The sequence below is a fragment of the Triturus cristatus genome, chromosome 4_2, assembly GCF_964204655.1.
Source record: "Triturus cristatus chromosome 4_2, aTriCri1.1, whole genome shotgun sequence".
NCBI classification, from domain to species: Eukaryota; Metazoa; Chordata; class Amphibia; order Caudata; family Salamandridae; genus Triturus; species Triturus cristatus.
In genome coordinates, this window is record NC_140586.1 from 534,308,438 (window position 1) to 534,328,133 (window position 19,696).

The following is a 19,696-nucleotide window of genomic DNA, read 5'->3' on the forward strand; positions in this document are numbered from 1 at the left end:
AAATTACTGTCCGCAATTTGCCATAATCAAGGACTCGAGACTTAATCTCTTGGCTCTCTGGTTTTTATTATCAGCATAAAGATTTGCAGATACAAAGTCCTCAATACGAGGCACAACAAGTACATAGGCACTAACACAAAAGCTACTCTACGGAGAATCCGCATACGGCTAAAAATAACTAAAAGTACAATCTCTAAAAGCATGAGGTAGAACACCACCAAGCAAATGTCGATACTAGGGACACTGAACCATACCATCTCTGTCCCTACTCTGCACTAGATGACATCCCTACTTAGCAATCCCTTGAGACCCTCATCGAATAAAAGGTGTCAGAGTGAAACTTCATAAGAAGACTTCACTTAGAGAGCTTGGTCTAAGTTGCCCCCTCTATCCCTTCGCCTAGCCTTCCTCTGCTCTGGGCTGCTCTGAACTGCCTCCACCCTCGGGGCGCTGTCCCTAATACAGAACCCCAAATCTCAGAACACGCCCTTTGCGCCTCCTCTTCTGCGGGGTCGTCTTTCAGTAAATTTCCACAGAGCGCTGTCCAGTTCCATCGTCCATCGCTTGGCCTTGAGTCCCAGACGCCATCCGCACTAGGAGTTACGATTGGCACATTCCAATACACTCCCATGTCTGGCTTTTACTACATAAGTCAATTTGTGAACAAAGAGCTTCTCTACTAACGAGCAACTGTCCTTGCACCTGGGGTGAGATCATGCAAAGCAGACATTCTTCACATCTTTTAAGTTGCAATTTACTACAGCCTAAAACCTCTACTGGAATAAATCCTTTTTGGCCTATTGCCCTTGGCTAACATAAGAAAATACCAGGCCTTTCACCTCAACGATATATGCGAATTCTGGCCACTACTTCGGTTACACAAGCAGGTTTAAATCACAGTATTGACATTTACGTCTTTCTTTCATGTGTGGTCAAACTAAACAGTCCACAGACACGAAGTCTAAGTTACACATTTCTAACACCACATTACTTTTCATGTAGGCTAAACTCTATACATTTCTCTAATACCTTTACAATGTGCTTGTACATAGCTGGCACTTCTATTAAAATCGATATAGGTTATACAATTCGTAATACATTGCACACAAAATACCTGAGTACACATTTGATTATATGCGGGTGCCGACTAACAGTGAGTATAATGCACCCCTACAATTTTCAAACTTTTAAGCGCTACATCAGTGCTGGACAAAAAACGGAAGTGCCAAATTCTCTGAACAGTGGAAGGATGTTGACACCTTCAGGATGAGCTGAGCCCCAGGTGTAAGCACCACCTTATCAGGGAAGAATCTCAGAAACGTTTCTGAACATAATAGGCCCCCAACTGACCTACTCTTCTTGCACGTGTGATGGCCACTAGAACAAATTACCTTGATCGTAAACGATGTAATTGAAAAATGAGAGGACTAAAGATTCACAATCTGGGTTACAAAAAACTTTAACAAACAACAAATCCCTCAGAGGCAGGCCTTTGTCAACACTGGCGCCGTGATGAGTGGCAGAACTGGTTTTAAGTGAGTTCTGGCTCAGGAAAATACTTTATAAAGATTCTTTTCTTCTCAAGTTATCAAAATCTGATTTTTCACCATAAATTTAGATTTGAAAATTCGGTAGGCAATAACTTTCAATGGCTCTCCTTGCATTTTCCTAGACAGAGATGTATAACCCAGAGGCACAAGAGAACACATCAGGATATTGCAAGACCACTTCAAGCATACTAGATTCAGCTAGTGTGCTGGCAAACTAGTGCTGAACCCCTAAACAGTAAGACAGGTCTGGGGATCCCAAACGTTGGCTCTTGAATATTGCTGCAGTTCGAACTTTAGATGAAGCCTGCACATAACACACTGTCTGGCTTGTGAGTTCTGGAAGAGTAGGGGATTTCACAGTGGGGAAAAAGCACATGTTGGCATGGGAGAGTGTGATTGACAGGCAGAGCCACTGATTCACACGTCTGCACTTCTAGGTAGATTGTTCCTACTCATTCCTCCTCTGGTCTCTAATCAAGGATGACGAGAGCTTCTTTGCACTCTGAATTTGAATTTGAAAGGAGTTCATCAAGTGCAATACAGGTACCACCAAAGGTATACCCCGGTGCTAAACCCAAAAAATTGAGCTGAGGAAAACTCCGACCAAGATTTTATTTCCTTTCTAAATACGAGGTAGCGGGGTTCTTTACGAATATATTATTGGAGAGCGTTCCATGCTTTGATTGCCTGGTAGAAGAAAGATCCCCCTCCGATTCTAGATTTTCTGAACCAATGTTCATTCAGCATCAGATTAGAAGAAAAGCATAAAGTCCTGAGGGACTAATAAAATCTTAAGCGGGATTTAATGACCACAAAGCCCTTAGTCACTAGTGCTCAGCGGAAAATACACAAGGGTTAAAAAAGAACTTTTTATCAAATCAGCATCAGTTTTCTAATGTGAGAGATGCCATGGGAGACTTAAAACCAACCAGGCTGCTACACCATTTGTAATCTATTCATAAGGTCTGGAGGTACACCTACATTCAAAGCATTACGACAATTGAGGTGGGAAAATTATTGCTTGTATTACCATTAGCCAATGCAACATTTAAAGACATGGCAACATCTGCTGCAATAGGCAGACGTAGTAAAAGCAGTTGGAACTTACTTGCTTAACCTCAGCGGCGGTTGAAATTTGACCCACGTTAGCAGACCACTAGCCTTAAGTCCAGATTGAAGGCGGGCCTCTAAAAATTAATTCCTCTATTTCTTCACCATTTAATTTTAGTGAGTTATCTGCCATCCAGTGGGCGACCTGAGAAAGACATTGCTGGAGGTTCGCAGCCACAAATTGTTTCTCCTCCTTGAAGGAGACCACAATCTGTGTATCATCTACATTATATCCACTGTAGATGATACACAGATTGTGGTCTCCTTCAAGGAGGAGAAACTCTGGTCCTGTTCAAAAAGATCGCATGAGGGCAGCTAGAGTTGCCAAGTGTTGACTGGATAATGTTGGGCTCAAAGAGGAACCCTGTGGCACCCTTCTCCACAAATGGTGGAAACTAGAATAAATGTTTCATGGTTTGAGCCTGATGTTCCAAAATAATGCTAGCCATGTCGCGACTCTCTCTTTAGTTGCATTCTGATTCAATGGTTTTAGAAGTGTGGTATGTGAAACCATATCACACACACAATTTAAGTCTAATAAAAGAAGGACTGTCCTTTCTACAACATCCAGAGTCTTGATTAGAGCTTCAGTAACAGCAAGTAACCCTGATTCTATGCTGTACTGAGCGCAAAGCCCTGCCCAGGCTTTACCGAAATGATCATTAGTTTCAATGCGTTGAGTCAGTTCTCTGCTCATCTCCATTCAATACTCTTTGCTGCAAAATATATGAATGATAATGGCCTGTATTTACTCAAGTCTGGGTCAACCAAAGTATCCATTATGAATGTTAAGCCATCATTATATATATGTAATTTCTCCTCAACAACAATGAAGAACTATCTGACACATTTTTCCCGTGCTCATATTAGACAATGTACATCTTACTGACTTCTCCAAAATTGCTTTTGGTAGTTTACTTTAGGCAGGCTCCATAGTGTGGCTATTAGTGGAGGGAGGTTTAAATTTGATTACATTCAGCCTGTGTTCACATCTCTTGCCTATTTGGGTTTCCTTTGTCTTTATGACAGGAACAGTCAGCAGCAGGCAAGGCCAGCAGTATATCAGTATGGCATCAGGCCAGTCCTAACCTTTGAGAAATGTGCAGCATGCAGAACTGTGCTTAGAAAGGACTGTAGAAGGGTCCTGTCAGGATTCAATATGATACTTGGTGTTATTTAACAGATTCCTTGCACCACTAGGAATGGTGTCGCAAGAAGATTGTATTGTATTGAAACCTCTGGGCCATAACAAGCTGGACAAAATTCCAGAGTTGATAGTGGCTACAAAAGAAGGCATTGAATATAAATTAGACCCTGTTGTGGATGTGAATCTCCACCGTGCTTATATAATGTAATAATAGGTGCAATCTGGGGATTCCTGGGAGATGGGAGAGAAGGGGCCCGAGACTACTGATGGTGGAACACTTATTTTAGCTATGTGCCTAAAGTCTCTTAGACCTCTAGTTCCCAATTAATCCAGATTGACTTCCTTTATATGCTGTAGCTCCCACCTAAGTGGATTAGCAAGACCTACCCGACAGCAAACACCCTCTGCCCTGGATACAGCCCACGAGATGCTGAGTTTCCCCACATGGTGTTTCTGTGTCTGGTTTTAAGGCAATACTGCATCAAGATTATGCAGTCATTTTCCGCTGCCAATGGCAGGAAACACCTGAATCACGTGAATGTGTGCCTACTTGGCTTACTTCTGCGTTCCTGGGAAACAAAAGCCAGCAGCAGATAAATAGGTCTAGCACTCATAATTGCAAAAAGACTAGTTGCCGTGGAAAGGGAAAGGGAATCAAGAAATGGGAGGGGGAATAGGGCGTAACAAGGGCAGATGTGGATGCAGTAGGATTTGATGGATGAAAAGGGGAATGGGTAGCTGCTGTGAGTGTTGGGCCTTTTGGCCCTTCCAATCTTTGCGTATGCTTGTGCATCTGAGTGATTAGTACATGTACATCTCTCATTGACGCTACCGGTTTACACGTTAGTGCCGAGGGAACTTGCAATCGACAGTGGGTAATGATACTTATGATGGGGGCAGAGGGACAGATGACAGGTCGAGTTAGTTGTTTAGATGGGTGTTGTTGCTAAATAATATGAACTTTCATACTAAGCAAATATGAAATGGTGCTAGACGTTTCATGAACTGTTGAATGTGTACCTTTCATGGTCTAATTTTCGTTCCAATATCCTATACTGGATGTCAATCTGATGTAAAAATAATGTTGTTTTAGAAAAAAAGTTATACAACATAATGCCCTAGTGTACTTGTTCAGTTAGGATGTTTTCTGCATGGAAGCTCTCCTCTGGAATAATACCATTTCATATTAAAACATAACTTAACGTTGCTGATCTACAAACAAACATTAATGAATTTCTGTTGTGTTTCTTGACTTTAATAACCTTTTAGTCTCTTCTCCTCCCCAGCTTCTTGCAAAATTGCAAGTAGATGCAATTCGGCTGCCATTTAAGAATTATACAAAATAGCATTTCAAGATGACTGCCCACCACTATTCACTCTTTCAATATTTGCACCTCATTTCTACAAGCAATGTCAAAGCCAATGCTTTTAGCAGTGGAGGGAAGGTGGACAGGAGAACATGAGGGCGAGAGAGGCAGGGAATGACTGCCCACCACTATTCGTTCTTTCAATATTTGCACCTCATTTCTACAAGCAATGTCAAAGCCAATGCTTTTAGCAGTAGAGGGAATGTGGACAGGAGGATTTGAGGGAGAGAGAGGCAGGGAATTGGGGGCAAAGAGTGGGGAAGGAGAGAGAGGACCCAAAAATACAGCAGGAGAAAGAGGAAAGAGCGGGACATTGAGTGCTAAAGCTGATATGCCACAGAAATATGCAAATAGAAAAATAATGTAGCAGCGGATAGATTTACTGAACCAGTCTAAAAACAGACTGAAACCAAAATGTTCAATGTGGGGACAAGTATGAAAGTAAGGAGAAAAGCTATAAAACTAGGAGCAGGGAAGTGAAATGGACAAGAAAGCCATCTAATCTTGAACAGGGACAGAACCAAAGCCAATTCTAAGTAAATGTGAGAAAAGCTGTCACATCAAGAGCGGGGAGTAGAAATAGAGAAGAAGGTCATCCAATTGTGAGCAAGAAGCACACTCAAAGTTCACTCTATGTACATGCTAATGTATTGGTTTTACTGCTGTCTGTGATAGATAGGTAAAACTAACCACAAAAAGAGGCTTTTTATTGAATCTTGGTCCAAACATAGGGGTGGGCGGTAAACTCCGCTCTGCAGGCAGAGTTCACCGAATTTTGCTAGAGCTAGGAGTTCTGAAAAAGCTCTGATATCTGCCGCGTGGTAACGTTTTTTTTGTGCGTGGCTCACCAACATTAAGTTGACAAGCGTGAAAAATTGAATGCCAGTACGAGTACCAGCACAGTTTCTCAATGCAGTAGGTCACTGCATGCCACTACTGTTCACATTGAGAATGTTGCAGCTTGAGTATAAAATCTACTTGAGTGGCAGAAAGAAGCAACAGCCTCTGGCACAGCACGTAGTTGTACTACATTTGTTTATGTAACTCTTCAAATTCGACGGACAAAAACTCCACGAGTTCTGCCCATCCCTATTCAAAAGCTCTCAGGCCTCTGATGGAAAAAAACTCCACAAAAAACATAAAGGGCCTCATTACTATGTCGGGCGGAAAGCCTCCGACCAGCTTTCAGAGGCTTTCCGCCCGACATGGCAGGTTTACAATCCAACCGCCGTATTAGGATGACGGCAGTCAGAGGTAAACCTGCAGGGGGGATTCCAACGTCAGCCTTTCCAACATGGAAAGGCTGTTAGAAAGCAACATTGGGGCTTTGGCACCTATAGTGCCCTCGTAAACCTCCCTGCATATTGTTCATGTTTCAATTTCTTGATGGAAGCTTGTGCTGCGGGCTTTTTACACCCGTCGCACAAGCTTCAATCAATCTGGGAATTGTAAGCGCACTACTCACCCGTGGGGGTCTCAAGTCGCTGGGGGATGGTAAGCAGCTCTGTTCAGTCGAAGAGCCAGGTCTTGAGTGTCTTGTTGAAGCTGTTCAGGGAGGGGGCACGTCTGATGTCGATCGGGAGCTCATTCCAGGTCTTGGCCGTGATGTAGAAGAAAGCTCTTCCTCCTGTTCTGTCTCTTCGGATGTGAGGGTTTCGGCGAGGGCACGGTTGGTAGATCAGAGGTTTCTTTTGGGTATGTGGAAGGAGAGTCTCTCATTGAGGAATTGGGGTCTGGTGTTGTGGAGGCATTTGTAGGGGTGGGTGAGTATCTTGAAGGTGACTCTCTTCTCAACAGGGAGCCAGTGGAGGTTCTGTAGGTGTTGGGAGATGTGTTTGTGTCGAGGGATGCGGAGGACGAGTCTGGCTGCGGTGTTGTGTATGGTCTTAGCTTGCAGAGTAGTGACTTGTTGATCTCGGCATGGAGGGTGTTTCCGTAGTCCAGTCTGCTGGTTATGAGTGCGTGGGTGATGGTCTTCCTTGACTCGGGGGGGACCATTTGAAAGTCTTTCAGAGGATGCGTAGGGAGTAGAAGCAGCTGGAGGCGACGGCGTTGACCTGTCGGTTCATGGAGAGGGAGGAGTCGGGTATGATGCTGAGGTTTCGGCATGGCTCGTGGTGGTCAGGGGCTGCCGAGGGCAGTGGGCCACCAAGTGTTGTCCCATGCAGAGGGGGAGGGTCTGAGGACGTGGACTTCTTTCTTCTCTGAGTTGAGCTTAAGGCAGCTGTTGCTCATCCAGGATGCAACGTCCTGCATTCCTTCCTGAAAGTTGAGTCTGGTGGTGGTGGTGGGGTCCTTGGTAAGGGAAAGGATGAGTTGGGTGTTGTTGGCAAAGGATACTATGCTGAGACGGTGTTGTCTGATGATGGCGGTGAAGAGGGGCATGTGGATGTTGACGAGAGTGGTTCTGAGCGATGATCCCTGGGGTACTCTGCAGTTGATTTCCGTGGGTTCAGTGAGGAAGGGTGGCAATTCGATTCATTGGGTTCTGCTGGTGAGGAGTGTGCGGGTCCAGTCGAGGGCGGTTCCGTGTATGCTGGTGTCGTGGAGTCTGGCGGCAAGTGTGAGGTGGGAGATGGTGTCAAACGCTGCTGAGAGGTCGAGTAGGATCAGGGCCGCAGTGTGTCTTTGTTCGAGGAGGGTGCGGATGTTGTCTGTGGCAAAGAGTAGGGCAGTCTCGGCGCTGTGGTTGCGGCAGAATCCGGATTGGGAGGGGTCGAGGATGGAGTTTTCTTTGAAGAAACTTGTTAGTTGTGCGTTGACGGTCTTCTCAGTGACTTTTGCCACAAAGGGGAGGAGGGAGATTGGCTGATAGTTCTTGAGTTCCTTGGGATCTGCTGAGGGCGTCTTGAGCAGGGGTCTTACTTCTGCACATTTTCAGTCATCGGGAAAGGTGCCTGTCTGGAAGGTTGAGAAATGGAGGCTTGTGGCCGCACCATGGGCGGTCACATCAAAATACTTTAGTCGGAACCGCTGACCTGAGGTTGGGCGTTTTCTTTCTGCAACAGTTTTGTCTGCCTGACATCGTAACACGGCCCAAAATGTTTGAATGTGAAGCACAGCACATACATCATTGTCAAGAGGATTAGTTAGCATTGGAGTGAAAGTATTATGAGCCTTATGATGATTACTTTTATCTATGTACTTTTCATATAGAAGGCATTAACTTTTACTTATCATCCATTTTGACTTTGGCAGTATCCAGCTGATGAATAAGTTGCATCAGCAAAAATAGTTACCCAGAGAATCCGTCTCTTAGGGGGGGTCACTTTCCCTAATTTAAAAGAGGTAATTTATCCAAAGTCAAATTACATTTATGAATACATTTTGGATTTCAGTTGGATGTTCAACTAAACTTAGTTGAACAGCTACTGCCTTGTAAATTTACTCATCAGCAAATAACTTTACATTATTTATTGGTACATAGATTGCCTGAGGATGCTGTGATTTTATATGACTGACTAGAGTAGCACCAATGGAAAATTGAATCAACTCATATCATTAAAGTAATTGTCTGATTTGATGATGGGAAATCCAATACAAGAACCAACAGAAACAGTCGAAATACAGCTCTGTTAGTGACAAGAGCCTTGTAAGAAACTGTAGTATTAGTTAAAGGGGATGAAAACCTACTCCAAATACTAGTCACAATCCTTGTAAGGGTGAACTACTAAAGTGACTAAATTAATCTGAGCTCAACCCCCTGGTACCTATGGCACAGAGCAGACAGGTTAATTTGTAGTAAATTACTTTATGCTGCATTCAAACAGTAATAAAGACAAAACACAAACCCCAAAAAATCCAAAGCCAAATTAGAAAAATAGAATACATTTGAATAAATAACATGACACCAAAATATCAAAAATCCTATAAGTAGAACTGTAGTTATACATTTTTAAAGTTTGAAATAAAAATAGTTCTAAAAAGCACAAAGCGCCAACTGCGGGTATCTGGTCATGCTGGACTAGGCCAAAGTCAAAAGATAAGGTCGACTACAATGGATCGACAGTCGGATACAGAGACCAGGTTCTTCCCGGTGGCAAGTTTAACTTCTGACTTAGACATGTTTATGAGGAAAAAGTGGTTGTGGCTGAGTCTTTGGTGGGGCACGCTGGATCTGAAGTGGGCTTTAATGATGGTGGGCTGCTGAAGTTTCAGATCTTTATAAAAGTGTAATTTCCAAAATAGTAATAATAAATTCCAACATGACCATTATGTTGGATTTTAAATTACTATTAAAAAGATCCCTTGAAGTATTTTTGTAGCTATTCCCAAACTGAATTTGAAACTTTTTAACTGTTAAAGTGTAAACCTGTGTTACCCCATGGGAGAGCCAGCCTATCCACAGTGAAAATTACTTTGGAGGTTTTTTACTGTCACGGCAAGTAAACTATTAAAATATACATGTCCTACTTTTAAATACCATGCACCCTACCTTATGAGCTTTTAAACCCTGCCTTATGGGTGACTCATATGCATTAAAGAGGAAGTTTTAAACTTTGCAAAATATTTATTTTGCCAGGTTGAAACGGCAGTTTAAAACTACATAGCCAGGCTGCAGTGGTACCTGTAGACATGTTTTACAGTGACACTTTAGTGGGTGGCACAATGAGTGCTGCAGCCCACTGGTAGCATTTAATTTATGCGCCCTGCTCAGTCAGTACCACATACTAGGTACTTACAAGTAAATTAAATGTGCCAATTATTTGTATGCCAGGTTTTCCATGTTTCAAAAGGGGAGCACAAGCTCTTTACCTCTAGTTGGCAGGGGTAAAGTACACAGAGGTCTATGGGCCACAAAAACAGGTTTCTGCAACAGGAGGCAAAAATCCGGGGGGATACCACATGAAGTTGGTAATTTCCAACAAGCCTCTTGACTTCTTCACTCTATCAAGGTATCACAGCACCAGCTCAGGCTCCTTATTAAGTAGTGCATCTAATTTAAAGCCCTTTGTATCATACATAAGACTCTTTTGATTGATCTGCTAGCTTTGTAGGCACAAGACTCTTTTGATTGATCTGCTAGCTTTGTAGGCACCTAAAAAAATATTTCTAGCAGATCTTTACGTTCAATTGATAAGCAAAGAAGCAGTGGATGTTATTTTCCTTTTCGTCAGTTAGATTATGAAACTCTCTACTAGATTTTGTATATCTAGAAACCTCTCTAGTGGCATTCAGATCACAACTGAGATCTTGCTGTTCCATCAGGCAGTCAACATTAATTTACCCCTTCATGCCCTGGTGTCATGCTGTCTTTGTTTGTTCCTTGAGACCTATGGCACTACAGATTTAATTAACATCACATATCAAGAACAATAGTCTTCACCTATTCTATATCACACAATATTAAAATCAACTTGCCTAAAACTAGAAGACCTTAACAAAATTCCAGAAATTCCAATATAAATAGTTAATTGAAGTGAGGAACCTGATGTACAATAATGATACTGTAGAAGTCCACACCTGTAGTCCTTTTTACCATTGGTTACTCAGAAGAAGTGAAGGTATGGGAAGGAATTACAATACAAGTAAAATGGGTGAATCATATTACTCCCACTCTTTACCATCTTGCCTAAACAGCTGGTTCAAATGACTTTAAAAGATTGAGAAGTATATAATTTGAGGTTAGGTGGGAAGTTTCCCATAACCATAGATCTCTTCATCACCAAGCAAATTCTTTAGTACTGACCACCTATTTAGGAGTGCTGTTGTAACACAGAATTGTCCTTATGTAGCAAATTATTCTCCACTACTTGTGACTTGGGGATGTGGACTTCTGGCAGTTGGTATAAACTAACCATACATTTTTTTATAAACCATAGTAAAATAAAAAGATATTAAAAACAGATGCCCAAACTCCCAAATAGACTACCAGCCTCTAACATATTTCAACAATGGCATTGTTACATATCACCCTCTGATTGAAGCGCAAGGCAAAGGATGCCCGGTAGGAGTTAATTATAATGTCTCAAAGCCATGTTGTCATTCTATGGCTGTACTGTCAGTACCATGGCCAGATCCTTAAGGGAAGGGATACATGTTGATAATACCTTGGCCTAAGGGGGGCCTCATAGTGCCATCCTCATGCTGTTTGAGCCTTACACAGGGATAACACAATGTAGTAAACAGGAGCAAGAGGGGAGAAGGACAGATCATACACAGACAGGCAGACAAATGGCCTTCCACTGGTTTTACAACCGGTCAACTAGCACCTTAGTCAGATCTTTGAGAAGGCAGGGGGCTGTACCTTGATAGCCTCCTACAGGTCTTACAACCAGTGAATCACCATGTTAGTTAGACCTTAGACTGAAGGGCTGTACACTGATGGATTGGCAGACCTGGCTGTGTGCTAGGCCTCACAATAACTGGTATATCGCTTCTTCTGAACAGTTAGCATTACCGGCCCATTTCCAACTATATTGAGAAAAATGAACCCTTTTGTATTTCTGTTTACAATTTTAATATAAATCAACACAACAGCTGCATAGATTTAATAAACACATGTAAACTATCCACTTCTCAAGCTAGTGCAGGGATAAACAAATAACATTAAGACCCTGAAGCTGTCTTTTACATATTTATTTGACACTTTGTAATTATGTTCACCTTTATATGAGGGCCGAAAACATTCCTTTTCTTTATCTGTGCTAATATGACTTTAGTTACTCTAGTTTATGTAAAGAAAGAATGTTCATCACATTATTTAAACATTCACTCCAGACAACTCAGATAGGTTTGTTAGCTGTATTTGGTAAATACTAATGGTCTGTGGAATCATGCGAGTTGCAACCGGAATTGAAAATGGGGAGAGCAAAAACTGAACTGTGGGTTGGGAATGTGTTCCTAGGGCATCATTGTTAAATCGTTTTAACTCAGATATGTCATAGACTATCATATTAGATATGGCATATGCATGAAAAGTTATATGTTTTTCTTGCATTAAATAGTACTTGTTATGGATGGGTGAACTATCTGCGTTTATAGATCTGAATAATATTGTTGTGCACGCGCAAAATATGTGCAACTTCCACAGTCATAAATTCAGCTTAGATGTGAAAACCCAGTGAAAATGAGATGTACATCCGCACCCTCATGCTTTTGCTGTTTTTCACAAACATATCGATTGTCTTTTCTCTCTATTCTGGATTTATTAACTTACATCTGATATACCTGTGTGTGAGTACTGTAGAACGTATAGTAAAGATCATGGAAATCATGCATTTATACAGTGTGTGGGTATGAAGGGAAGAAGCAAGCACATTTTCCACAACACAAGGAACTCCACACTTGTGAGGTTATCAGACTTGCTTTGCAAAAACATGAAGATAGTAAACAGTATCTGAAACATACATACAGAGTTTTGTGAACCTTGTAAGCAGTGATCAATCCAGTGTGTTGGCAGAGTCACACACCTGAAGATTTGACTTCTTTTTGAATTGAGGCCTGTTTTTATCAACTTCATTTTTCATAAACTAGTACAATGGGAATCTTTCTTTAAAAGATGAAAATTGTAATGACATATGCACAATATTTTAATATAGGCAGTCAACATAACCCAAGGTAAAATTTCAGCAGGTGACCTGCCACATCATAGTATAGTAGGCATACATCAGTAAGTTATTTTGTATGTCTGTGAAAAAGGATCACTTCTAATATTGGTAATTCTGAATAAAGCAAATTTCAAAAGTGTAGTTTATTATTATGTTGTATTTCTATAGCATTACTTTGTTTACCAGTAGTAATCTAGGGCCAGATCTACTAAGAGTTCATTCACAAAAAGTGGTTGTAATTTGATGCTAGCTTTTTGTGAAAATTGTTTCAAAAGCGACCTATATATCAGTAGGTTACGATGCACAATCACCATCTGCAGGTGGTAGCAGAATGACCTGCTTAATTATTATTAATTAGGTAGGTTGCTATTTGCGGCATCATGTGATAGCCAACAAATACAGGTACAGTGCAAGAGACAGTAGACCGCTATCATTATGTTTGCATTTCCAAATGGATTTTTTTTTAAGAAGCCCATGTTCCTTACAGGAACTAGTGATGCTTTACAAAAATAAAAGTTATTTGAGAAAGCAACGCAGGAGCAGGCAGTGGTCCCAAGAACCACTTCCGCCCCTCCCTCGCCTCAACACAATCCCAAAAGGGGAAGGGTCATCAAAGTGACCCCTTCCCCTTTGCAAATCAGTTACCACATCCTTTGAGTAAGTAACATAATTAACGTAAGTAAGTAATGTTTTGCTACTGGGATTGTGGTGGCAAACAATTGTTACATTGCATACCAAATCATAATTTAGAAGAAATGTTCCTTTGGTGCCCCAACCAAATTGTCAATGTCAGTTGCAAAACCCATTTAGCGAGTCAAATAAACTATTCCGACTCCTAAAATGTGATTTGTACATTAGAAAAAGTCATTTTGTGGTTGCAAACCCAGTGATTTTGTGAATCGCAAAATCCTTTAACATATCTTGCCCATAGTTCCGCTGTTCTCAAATTAAATCTTTGCCAAGGCAAAACGGAAAACATATGCTACATCCTTACTCTGGTTGCATGGTAATATTATACAGAGGAAAAGTTTTCAGAGACAAGTTAAACTGCATTTAAATTTAACATGGAGTTGAACATGGAGTTGAAATTAGATTAATGATCTAAAATAAAAATTGTTTATACAAAGATAAGAGAATTCGTCACAATTATGATTTGGACTTTAAAGAGCAATACGCTGCCATTGGGCCATCAAAGGAGTACGCTTCTTTGAGAATGAAACATCGACCTATATCTATGCAACACTGACTGCCTGATGCTATGTTTGATTTCTGTATTTTTAATTTGATTTATTGTTACTCTTAAAGAATGGTACTCCTTTGAAGAACCAATGGCAGCTTATAGCTCTGTATAGTCCATATCAGCATTGTTTGTGATGCTTTCAAAATGTTTGTTTAATTAAGATTCTTTTTTGAATGATTTTCTAATCTTTGGTAATTTGTACATATTTTTTATGTTAGATCACTGCTACTGTGCTTAGGGATTAATTGGGTACTTGGTTTTAATTTTTCTTTTTGTTGTTTCCATTACTCCTTCTTTGCTTTTCACCTGTAAATATTGTTTATTTAGGATTCCCCACGTAGCAAGCACACTGTGTTTTAAAGGTAAGGGGCTAAATTACGATGTTGGTCGGAGTTGCCTCCAATGGACACCGTCTCGGTGTGGGAACTGGCAGACCTTATGCGGTTCTGCACACTGAATTAAGATAGTGCGATTGCAAACTCTCATGGAAACCGCCCGCAGCCGAAGCTCCCATTTAGAAATGGGAGTTTGTGAAAATCCCTGTACCATATGGCAGGCACCTCATGGTCCCTGCCACACGGCACAGGAATTTTGAGGGGGCACCATAGGTGACCCCCAGGGCCACAACCGGAGGGTCAGGGAGAAAGGGGGCCCTGCTAGGGGAACCCAAAGTCACTTTCCAACAGCCATTCCATGTCGGAAAGGCTGACATGGAAAGGCTGTCAGAAACCGACATCAAAATCTCGACTGCAGAAACCCCGTCCTTAAGGGATTATGAGGGCATTCCGACTGGCCCATTGGATTCCACGTCAGATTGACCAGCCAGTTTAAACTCCAACCGCCATCATTGTAGTACGGCGGCCCTACTTTAAACCTACAATGTCGGTCGGTAAGCCTCCGACTGCTGGTCAGAGGCTTACCGACCGACAACGTTATTAGGCCCTAGTTGTTTTCATTCATGTTTATAGTCTCAGTCTGTGTCGGTTAAGGCTATCCCAAGTGAACCACAGTTATTTGTTGATATACCATTCTGTGGGATTCAGCACTAATTTCTGGGCTAACACTTTAAGAAAATCAACACTCTATCCCAATTGATCATTATGTTCCCTACATATATTTTAACTAAACTATATTGAGGAGTCTGCACCCTGTTTTAACCATGGTTTTTTGTGAGGATCCAAACATGGGCTGGCGGTATACCAGTGTAGATAATACCTTTCCTGACATGTCTTTTATTGTTAGGTATAATATGCTAAGGTTGTACATATTCTATTAGGGTAATTTCTTGGTGCTGTGTAGCTTATTTGTGTTAAGCAACTCCATGGTATTCCTGTTCTAAACCTGGGGAGTATGAAACTATGAGTAGACCCCCTGAGATTCAAACCTCTGACCAGGTGTCATGCACTGACCCGTATGGGTGCGTTAGTGTATCAGGCAATCATCTGACCATGAGAGACTTTACAGTGGCCAACACGTGTAGAGGAAAAACAGCTCTCTTTACCCTGCCCCGTACCATTAACAATCAGCAACAATTGACATTTCAGAATAATAGTTTGCTTCATGTCAGCTGGAATTTAGAGATCTATTGTGACTTAACTCACTGGATGGCCCCTTTAAAACTCGCATGCCTATAGCAATATCCTTTTTGAAAAATATTTTGAGAAACTTGAAACAAATGCTGACATTTTTCTGAAGTGTGTGTTTTGCGTGTAATCCTTGTTGTCACCAGCATTTCTTATGAAATTGCTCTAAAACAGTGTCATGAGACCAACCAAGTAGCAGCTGTGCACCGTACATGTCAGGGCTATTGCCAATAACCATGTTTTTACTCTCAGTGGCAACAGATTGTCATTGTTAAAAGTAGCCTGCATGCACTCCACAATGTTAATCAGCGATATTTAGTTAATGACCCACAATACATTTTGTGTCAGCTTGAATAAAACTATGTGATGTTGCCTGGAGTGAAAGACAGCTTACCGCGAGTAGTTTTCAAAATGTGAAAGGATACACTTTTGCTGTAGTGGAATCACCGCTATAAGATGCAAGAGAATGGAGCCAGTAAATAATAGTTCACATTGCTGGAGTTGGAACAATTATCTGGCTAGAAGCTGTCTCAGAAAAAAGTAATTGTTAGTAGTCTTAGAACCTTATTTTAAAGTCATGTGTAACAAGCCTGGAAGTGTGTCTGCAAGCCTAATTAATGCTTGTTGTATTTTGTCAGAATTTTTTAAAAACAGTATTGTGGGAAACGCTGTTGGTCTCTCCCCAATATGTAAAAAACACAACGCTGCTGAAAAAATAAAATGGGCAAAAAAAGTACACATTGTCATAGAAGTTCCTTGTGAAAAAGCACAATGTTGTGACTCTCAGTGAATTTAGCCAATGCTTTGTGCTGTAGTGCGAAAGAAAGATGTGAATGACACAACAGAGCAATGGATGAAAGCCCCTAAAAGTATGTATATTATAGATCTAATTTTAGACTAAGCATTTGCAATGCAATAGGTCTCGTATTTGCGAAAGTTTAAACTATTGGCATTGTAAATGAAAATGCCTTGCATTTATCTGTTATGATAATTAACACATGAATAAAAGGCATTGTCATTTACAATGGCAATAGCTGAAACTCTTGTAAATGCGAAACCTATTTAATTTCAAAGAAGTGGGGACCATTGTCACGGGCTGCCTGGAAAGTGAAAGTGCACATGGCACTCTGAATGTTGCAGGAAAGCATGTTGTGCCTGCTGTAGGAGAAACTCATTAAAGGAAATAGGCTTACAGACAAAATAAGATGTACACAGTAACAACCAAAGTAAAAGGGCCAGTCCTCATGAGAGGTTACAAATGAAGACGAGGCGGTAATAAGGAGGTACTAACAAGCTTTTTAACGAACCAGAAGCCAGCATTTACAAAGGACAATGACACAAGCTAATGAAAAATATAGGCAGAGAGTGGGTGGAGCTTCAAATCCATACTCAAATACCGCATGCCTTGCAGAGCAGTGCATGCACTGCTCAGGCTCAACCTAAAAATGATAAGGTTTTGGCTAAAGCGAGACCTAACATGCACTGGCAAAGATACTGGAAGTGTCAGGCCAATCTGAATACCTCCAGTGCACTAAGAATAGTGTTTTTAGTGCTGTTGCAACTGCATACAAGAGAGGGAGAATATGTGGCATTACGGCCACAGCTGTTGAAATTGGAACCAGGGAACTAGGTTTGAGTCTTGACATCAGATCAACATCCTGTGATTCTTGGCAAATGACTTGGATCCATATGTTCTTTCAACTGTTCACACTTTGAGACCAGTATTCCTTTGACCAGTGCGATAATAAAAGTGACCTATGAGCTAATAGGCCAATTTGCAAATTACCTATCTGTAGTAGATCACAATTCGACCAACTTCATGAATATTTGACCCACTAGGTATTGCAGCCCTCACAGGGATGGTGGTTTGCTGAGGTCAGCAGGCCTCCATGTCTGTGACTGCTTTTAAATAAAGCCATTTTTTTTCTATAAATGCAACCCAGTTTCCTTAAAGGAAAATGGGATGCGTTTAAGCAAAAGAAAAAAAAAGAAAAGCGTAATTTTTATTTTGTAAGAGTAGGCAGTGGTTAAAACATTTTTTTTTCAACATTCACAAAGGGGAAGGAGTCCCCGGGGGCACCCTTCTATTTAGACATGACTTACCCCCTCCTCAAAGGATATTAATATTTTATGACCGGAATGTGGTTGCAAAACATTAATATATACTATTCTAATACAGTATTGGGAAGGTATGCCCTAAACATGTCCCTACCAAATACAGAATCAATATTTGGTTGTAAACCCACATTGAGATTTGTAATGTATGACTCAGACACAATTTGGGCTGGATACATAAAAAAGCCCCTTTTTGTGGTTTTCCTCCACATGCTTAAAACAACAAAAAAAGGATGTGGCCTTGTGTAAACCCTACAATGCCTTTGGATTCAGTCAAAGGATGGATTGTCCTATATAAGACTGCAAATAAATAAATACATTGTATATGAAAATACATCATTCATAATGTCTGTAGTTTTCAAACTTAGCCACTGAACTAATATTGCATGCAGCAAAATGATGAATAGTTTATCTATGACCAGAAGTACCCCTGGTCTCAAACTTATATGGTCATTCTCAAAGTATAGTTCATATAGCATGCCTTGCGCCTTATTGGTGTTGGTGGTACACTTTTCACAATAGACCAAAGCTGTCTGTCTATCATACATTTGAATGTTTGTGTAATTGCAACAAAGCTGTATTGCTGTTTTCTCAAAATGCAGCGCTTTATCAATTTAGCCAGGCTGTGGTATGATATGATAAGAAGATACATAAATATTTATAAAGATCCCTCTTTCCCGAATGGGGTGACCCATAGTTAATCACGGAGTGACAACCTACAACGTCAAATTAGATGGAAGTAAGGAGCAGAGTTGTGAGCGGTTTTCATAATGTCAGAAGATTCTGCTGTTGACATAAAGCTATTGGAGGCCGATTCCACATTTGGTGGCTTAGAACGAGAAGGTGAATCCAGTAATTTGAAGAATTAGAACTGTTTGGGGTACAGGACAGTCTGTCTTTAGCAGATCAAAAGAACTGAGAAAGTTAGTATTGGATTAGGCAGTTTTAAGGATAGACAGGTGCTTTTTTGAAGAAAGCTCTGTGACAGAAAATAAGAGCTTCAGAAATAGAGCTTTTGGCAGTTGGAAGTCATTGAAGATTGTCAAGCTGATGAGCAACCAAGGCTGAAGGAGGTGTGTCAAGACTATGTCAGGCTACAGAGTTTTTACCATCTGCCTATCTCAATGGCTGTCTGCACTTTGGTAGTCCACCATGTTCCTTTAACGCAATGTTTGTATTCACAGAGAGCACCGATGAAAAATATGCTTGCTGGTACCGCCTAAGAATAGAACAGCAAAGTTAGCTATTGTGTGGGAATTACTCAGCATTTCACCAGACCGAAATATTTGATGATGCCATCAATGCTTTTTGTAGTAGAAAAACAGATATCCTTCTGGATTTGGTTTATTTGCAAATTATTCCAAGCTAGTGAGGTCAGGTTGGTGAATATTCTCTTTTGGGCCCCATTTTATGCTGCAGTTTTACAGTGTCAGCACTTCCCAACTCTTCCGCCCCAGCACCAAACCCTCTAGACTTCAACATATTCTTCTGTTCGTTATCCTTTTGTTAATGTTCAGGTTCTTCAAATATTAATCTTTTATCAATGGTTTAAGGTTCAAGTCAATATAAGTGAAACCCAACATGTGCTTGTAATTGCTCATGTGGTGACAATGGATACATATTTGGAGCTCAAATGCAGTGGACACTCATCAAGGATTGAATCCCCATTCAGGTAATCAAGACCTGTTTCATGTTGCCCTCCATGTGACACAGGTAATCAAGACCTGTTTCACGTTGCCCTCATTGTGACGTGCTGGATGAGTACTTACAAACTTGCGAGAGCTTAAGATACCTTTTTAGACCTATGATGCACGTTATGAGCAACTTTAGCAATTGCAATTGACTTTGGAAATGTGTGCATTTACCTAGCCATGAATGTGGATGTCTAGGTTGTTGGAAAGTATCGACGTAATCTTTGTGATAGATCTCTTCCGCGGTTCCAGCATCTAAATCATTCCTAGTTACAGCTGACATCCTCAAGATGCTACTTTCAAATTTTAAAATGACTGCATCCTGTTAACAACACGCTCTTTC